Raw genomic sequence first — 6,000 nt, forward strand, 5'->3', positions numbered from 1 at the left:
TCGGGACAAGCCATGCTGCCAAGCCTCATCCACCAAGGTGGCCATGCCCTCTCTCACCCTGCCAAGCTTAGGTTTTACAAGCTGAGTTCAGTCTGGCTTCCTGGGCTGGCAGGTGCTTGCTCTGGGGCTGTGGGACACATCAGGCTGCTCTGCCCCCCAGGGAGGGGTGCTCTGCACCCTGGTTGGGGTGTCCTGGGGCGCAGCCATTTCTCTGCTAAGCCTTCGTTGTGCCAGATCACAGCCCTAAGCCTGCCTCCCTTTGCTCTCTCCTCTGTCCCAGCGTGCTGTGTCCTGCCTTGCTTGGGAGCAGGAGCAGTGCCAGACCTCAGGGGATGCTGCCAGGGGCAGCCCCACTCCTGCCCAGCCCCAGCCCTTTTCTCCATTCAGTGTCTCAACCCCCTGTGATTTGTTTCTTCCACTGTCTCCAGCCTGCACGAGGTTCACAAATTGCTCTGCCCAGTCAAGGGCTGGAGAATGCTGTTGGCACAGACACCTCCCCAGCAAAGCAGGCAAAGGAGGGTGACTGCATGGCAAACCTCCTACACCCTGTGTGTGTCACCTGGCAGCAGCTCCAAGGCTCAGCTGGGAAGTTTCAGGTTTAACTTTCTCACTCACAGCCTCACCCAGGTCGATCTTATCAAGCCTGGCTTGGCCCTGGAGTCGTTACAGACACAGAGAAGCAACCAGCTCTCTGCTGGAGCCAGGGAGTTAAACAGCTCCAGTGCAATAAACCTGCTTGGAAGGAGAGGATTTCATGGGCTGAGTGCTTTTGTGTCCCACTGTCCTCCTTCTCTGGGCAAAGTCCCTCCGTGGAGGCAAAACAAGCCCAGTACAGAGGCAGGATGGGGCTTGGAGCCAGTCCCCAGGAGGTGGAGATGACAACCTCGGCCATGCATCACCTTGGAGTCAGCACAGACAGCGCTGGGGAGCAGGACAAGGGAGGAGCTCTGCTCAGGGGCGGCTGGCACACAGCCCAGGAGCAGTGCTTTGGGTGGCAGTGGCCACTCCTGCACTTGGCAGAAGGAAGAAGCTCTGCTTGAGTCATTAAAGGGTAGGGGTTGGAAGGGACCTCCAGGGATCAGAGGTCCAGAGGAAGGCCATGAAGACGATCAGGGGCTGGAGCACCTGCCCTGTGCGGACAGGCTGGGAGCTGGAGCCTGGAGAAGGCACAGGGAGGAGCGGTGGCAGCAGGTCCTTGCGTCCTTCCCCCCCCCGACAAAGAGGTGCAGAAGCCTGCAGGGCCGCCTGGGGGAGGCGCTTGGCAGTCCCTGCAGTCCCGGGGAGCTTGGAGATGCCCTCCCTGGAGCTGGGTTGGGGCTTTCCCATTCACCCCCCCATCACCCCCGCCCCCAGCAGGAGCCTTCCTAGGAGCCGAGCACCGCAGGAGATCTCCTGAGCCGAGGGAAGGAAGCCGAAGGCTGCCCAGGGGTAAAAGCCGGTTTAGGGTTTTTTTTTCCCCCCTTTCTCGAGGTTGCTTCCAAAAAGCAATAACTTAAGAGAACACAAAAGGCTTATTGCACCCAAAACCCCTCTGCAAATTAACCTCCCCCCTCCTCCTCTGCAAATTAACCTCCCCCCCCTCTCCTTTTCAAACCAAAGGAGGAAAGACCACCCCCTCCAAAGCTGCCTGCACCCCGGACCTGGGGGTGTGGGGGACCTGGGGGTGAGGGGATGGGAGGAAAATGTCTTTGGTACCAATCCACCGATTTTATTTCACAGAATAGTAATAATAATAATGAAGAAGAAAACCCAACCACCCCACCACACCCCCCCCAGCCCACCCCAGCCCACCCCCCCAGGGCTGAAGAACGGGATGCAGAAGCATGTTCAGTGTGTTTTAATTAACAAAGCATTCCAAGGGGATTCACGGAGGGGGGGGGGAGGGAAAGGACTTTTGGATTCCTGGCTGGCAATGGCACAACTCTGTTTCCCCCCACACCCCCCTCCCCCAAAACCCTCCCTCCCCCCCCAGCCGTGCTCACTCGTGGCAGTTCAAGCAAAAAATAAAATATATAATATATATAGAGATCGATTTCTGTTCATAGACATCTCCCCCTCTTTTTTTATCCCCCCTCCCCTCCCCTCTCCCTCTCAAGGCATGGCACAGTGTCTCCCCCCCCCCTACAATAAAAGTTCATGCTTCCAACCATGCCTTGGGGGTGGTTGGTTTGTTTTCAAGCACCGAATCTCTCCCTCTCCCTTTATCCTTTCCCCCCTCCCCCCCCACCCCCCAAAGTTGTTTCGTTTCACCCTCCAATAATTTAAAGTCGGCTGCAGGTAGAGCACTGAAAAGCAGAGAGAGAGAGAGAGAGAAAGACACAGGAGAGAGGGAAAGGAAACAAAACACAGCTGGGAGAGGTGGGGGAAGCACTTTACAGAAGAGAGGTACAGACAAGGAACATTTCTAACTCCAAGCAACCATCAGTTGAGATAGAGATTTATATTTATATATATATATATGTATATAAAAAACATCCCCCCCCCCCCCCCCCCGAAGTGTGTCCCTCCAGCTCAGGGGCAGTAGAAAGATGGCTCCAAAAACAACCAAGCAAGCTGGCCAGAGCCAGCCCCGGGGAGGAAATAAAAGCTCAGTGCCTGCCGCAGACACAGGGCTTGGAGGTTGAGTTTGATTCTTCCTTCCTTCCTTAATTCCCTCTCTGGTTTCGTTTCCCCTCGACCCCAACAGGTATGGCTGACTCCCAAGGATCCCTCCCTGCCTCAGCGCGGGGCAGCGAAAAGGGATTTGGAGTTGAGTTTGTTTCGTTTGCATAACGTTGAGAGAGATTTCCCTTTTCTTTCTTTTCTTTCCTCTCCCTCCCTCCTTCCCCTCCCCCAACCCCCAGTCCCTTCCTGACCTGGCAGAGAAGAACAGCCCAGAAAGACCTCAGCTAAAGAACCAGCCCCAAGAAGCCTTGTGGCAAGCACCTGCCAGGCTCAGAGCTCTGGGGGTGACTTTTGAGACCATTTGCATAACACAGAGAGAATTCTCTCTCTTATTTCTCTTTCCCCTTCCTCCTTTCCCTTCTCCCCTCTGCCCTGTCCCTTCCTAACCTGGCAGAGGAGGACAACCCAAAAGTGACCTCAGCTGAAGAACCATCCCCAAGAAGCCTTGTGGCCACCACCTGCCAGGCTCAGAGCTCCAGGCTGACTTTGAGACCATTTGCATAACAGAAAGAATTCTTCTCTCTTTCTTTCCCCTCCTTTCCCCTCTCCCCTGTCCCTTCCTAACCTGGCAGAGGAGAACAGCCCAGGAAGACCTCAGCTAAAGAACCACCCCAAGGAGCCTTGTGGCCACCACTTGCCAGGCTCAGAGCTCTGGGGGTGACTTTGAAACCATTTGCATAACAGAAAGAATTCTTCTCTCTTTCTTTCCCCTCCTTTCCCCTCTCCCCTGTCCCTTCCTAACCTGGCAGAGGAGAACAGCCCAGGAAGACCTCAGCTCAAGAACCACCCCAAGGAGCCTTGTGGCAAGCACCTGCCAGGCACAGAGCTCCAGGCTGACTTTGAGACCATTTGCCTAATATTTAGAGAGAATTCTTTCTTTCTCCTCTTTCCTTCTCCTCCACAATCCCTTCCTGACCTGGCAGAGGAGAACAGCCCAGGAAGACCTCAGCTAAAGAACCATCCCCAAGAAGCCTGGTGGCAAGCACCTGCCAGGCACAGAGCTCTGAGGGTGACTTCAAGACCATTTGCATAACATTGAGAGAGAATTCTTTCTCTTCTCTTTCCCCTCCCTCCTTTCCCTTCTCCCCAGTCCCTTCCTAACCTGGCAGAGGAGAACCACCCAGAAAGACCTCAGCTAAAGAACCATCCCCAAGAAGCCTTGTGGCTACCACCTGCCAGGCACAGAGCTCTGAGGGTGACTTCAAGATCATTTGCATAACATTGAGAGAGAATTCTTTCTCTTCTTTCTCTTTCCCCTTCCTCCTTTCCCTTCTCCCCTGTCCCTTCCTAACCTGCCAGAGGAGGACAACCCAAAAGTGACCTCAGCTAAAGAACCATCCCCAAGAAGCCTTGTGGCAAGCACCTGCCAGGCTCAGAGCTCTGGGGGTGACTTCAAGACCATTTGCATAACAGAGAGAATTCTTTCTCTTCTCTCTTTCTTTTCCCTCCTTTCTCCCCCCAACTAATCCCTTCCTAACCTGGCAGAGGAGAACAGCCCAGAAAGACCTCAGCTAAAGAACCATCCCCAAGAAGCCTTGTGGCAAGCACCTGCCAGGCTCAGAGCTCTGGGAGTGACTTTTGAGACCATTTGCATAACACAGAGAGAGAATTCTCTCTCTTTTCTCTTTCTTTCTCCTCCTTTTCCCTCTCCACAATCCCTTCCTGACCTGGCAGAGGAGAACAGCCCAGAAAGAACTCAGCTAAAGAACCATCCCCAAGAAGCCTTGTGGCAAGCACCTGCCAGGCTCAGAGCTCTGGAAGTGACTTTGAGACCATTTGCATAACACAGAGAGAATTCTCTCTCTTTTCTCTTTCTTTCTCCTCCTTTTCCCTCTCCACAATCCCTTCCTAACCTGGCAGAGGAGAACAGCCCAGAAAGACCTCAGCTAAAGAACCACCCCAAGGAGCCTTGTGGCTACCACCTGCCAGGCTCAGAGCCCTGGGAGTGACTTTGAGAACCTCCAAAGTTGCCTTTTTCATCGCTTGCTGCTGCTTCGACTATTTTTTTTGTGTCATTATTTTCCCTCCTTTTAAAACAGCTCTGAGGTATTAAAAAATAATTCATATACATATCAAAAAGGAAAACCAAAACCAACCCCAAACCTGGCATGAGCCTGGCCCCCCCAAAGGACTCAATAAATAGTTCAGGTAAGCTTAAAGAACATCAGAACTTTATCCTCTCTCTTTTTGCCTCTTTTGGGGGGCTTTTTTTTTGCCCTTTTTTGGGCTTTTTTTCCCCCCCTCAGCTTTTGGCTTTTTTTTTCCCCCTTTTTTTCCCCCCAGCCTTTTTTTTTTTTGGCTTTTTTTTCCGCTTTTCTTTCTTTTTTGGCCTTTTTTTATTCCTATTTTTTTCCCCAGCCTTTTGTTTTTTTGGCTTTTTTCCCCTCCTATTTTTCCCCGCCCCAACCTTTTTTTGGCTTTTTATTATTCCTATTTTTTTCCCCCCAAGGCCTTTTTTTTTGGGGGGGGGCCTTTTTTTGCCCCCTTTTGGCCTTTTTATTCCTATTTTTGCCCCTAACCTTTTTTGGCTATTTTTTTATTCCTTCCCCCCCCCCCCCCCCAGCCTTTTTTTGACCTTTTTTCGCCCCTAATTTTTCTCCCCCCAGCCTTTTTTTGGCATTTTTTTCCCCTCTTTTTTTCCCCTCTTTTTTTCCCCCCTATTTTTCCCCCTCTTTTTTCCCCTATTTTTTTCCCCCCAGCCTATTTTTGGCCTTTTTTTCCCCCCCTAATTTTTCTTCCCCCAGCCTTTTTTCCCCCTATTTTTTTCTCCCCAGACTTTTTTTTTTGCTTTTTTTCCCCCCTACTTTTTCCTCCCCTACTTTTTCCCCCCAGGCCTTTTTTTGCCCCTTTCCCCCCTTTTTTCCCTATTTTTCTTCCCCCAGCCTGTTTTTGGCCTTTTTTTCCCCCCTAATTTTTTTCCCCCCAGCCTTTATTTGGCCTTTCCCCCCCCCCCCCCCCTAATTTTTTCCCCCTTTTTTCCCCAGCCTTATTTTTTTTGGCTTTTTTTTCCCCCCCTCTTTTTCCCCCCAGGCCTTTTTTTGCCCCTTTCCCCCCCTTTTTCCCCCTATTTTTTCTTCCCCCAGCCTTTTTTTGGCCTTTTTTTCCCCCCTAATTTTTTTCCCCCCAGCCTTTTTTTCCCCCTATTTTTTTCCCCAGCTTTTTTTTTGGCCTTTTTTTCCCCCCCTCTTTTTTCCCCCAGGCCTTTTTTTGCCCCTTTCCCCCTTTTTTCCCCTATTTTTTCTCCCCCCAGCCTTTTTTTTCCCCCTATTCTTTTTTCCCCAGCTTTTTTTTGGCTTTTTTCCCCCCCCCTATTTTTTCTCCCCCCCCCAGCCTTTT

General features: G+C 51.7%; 1 long non-coding RNA gene across 1 annotated transcript; it reads right to left on the reverse strand.

Moving 5' to 3' along the window:
* Window positions 1–1,822: 1,822 nt before the first annotated feature.
* LOC137451863 (uncharacterized) lies at window positions 1,823–5,296 on the reverse strand. The gene is made up of 2 exons (XR_010989910.1): window positions 3,609–5,296; window positions 1,823–3,080 (listed from the first exon to the last, which is right to left on the reverse strand). It is a non-coding gene; the product is annotated as an uncharacterized lncRNA (long non-coding RNA).
* Window positions 5,297–6,000: the final 704 nt, after the last annotated feature.

Source organism: Melanerpes formicivorus, unplaced genomic scaffold (genome assembly GCF_026170545.1).
Source record: "Melanerpes formicivorus ecotype bairdi unplaced genomic scaffold, bMelFor1.0.p_v2 SCAF_46, whole genome shotgun sequence".
Classification (NCBI taxonomy): domain Eukaryota; kingdom Metazoa; phylum Chordata; class Aves; order Piciformes; family Picidae; genus Melanerpes; species Melanerpes formicivorus.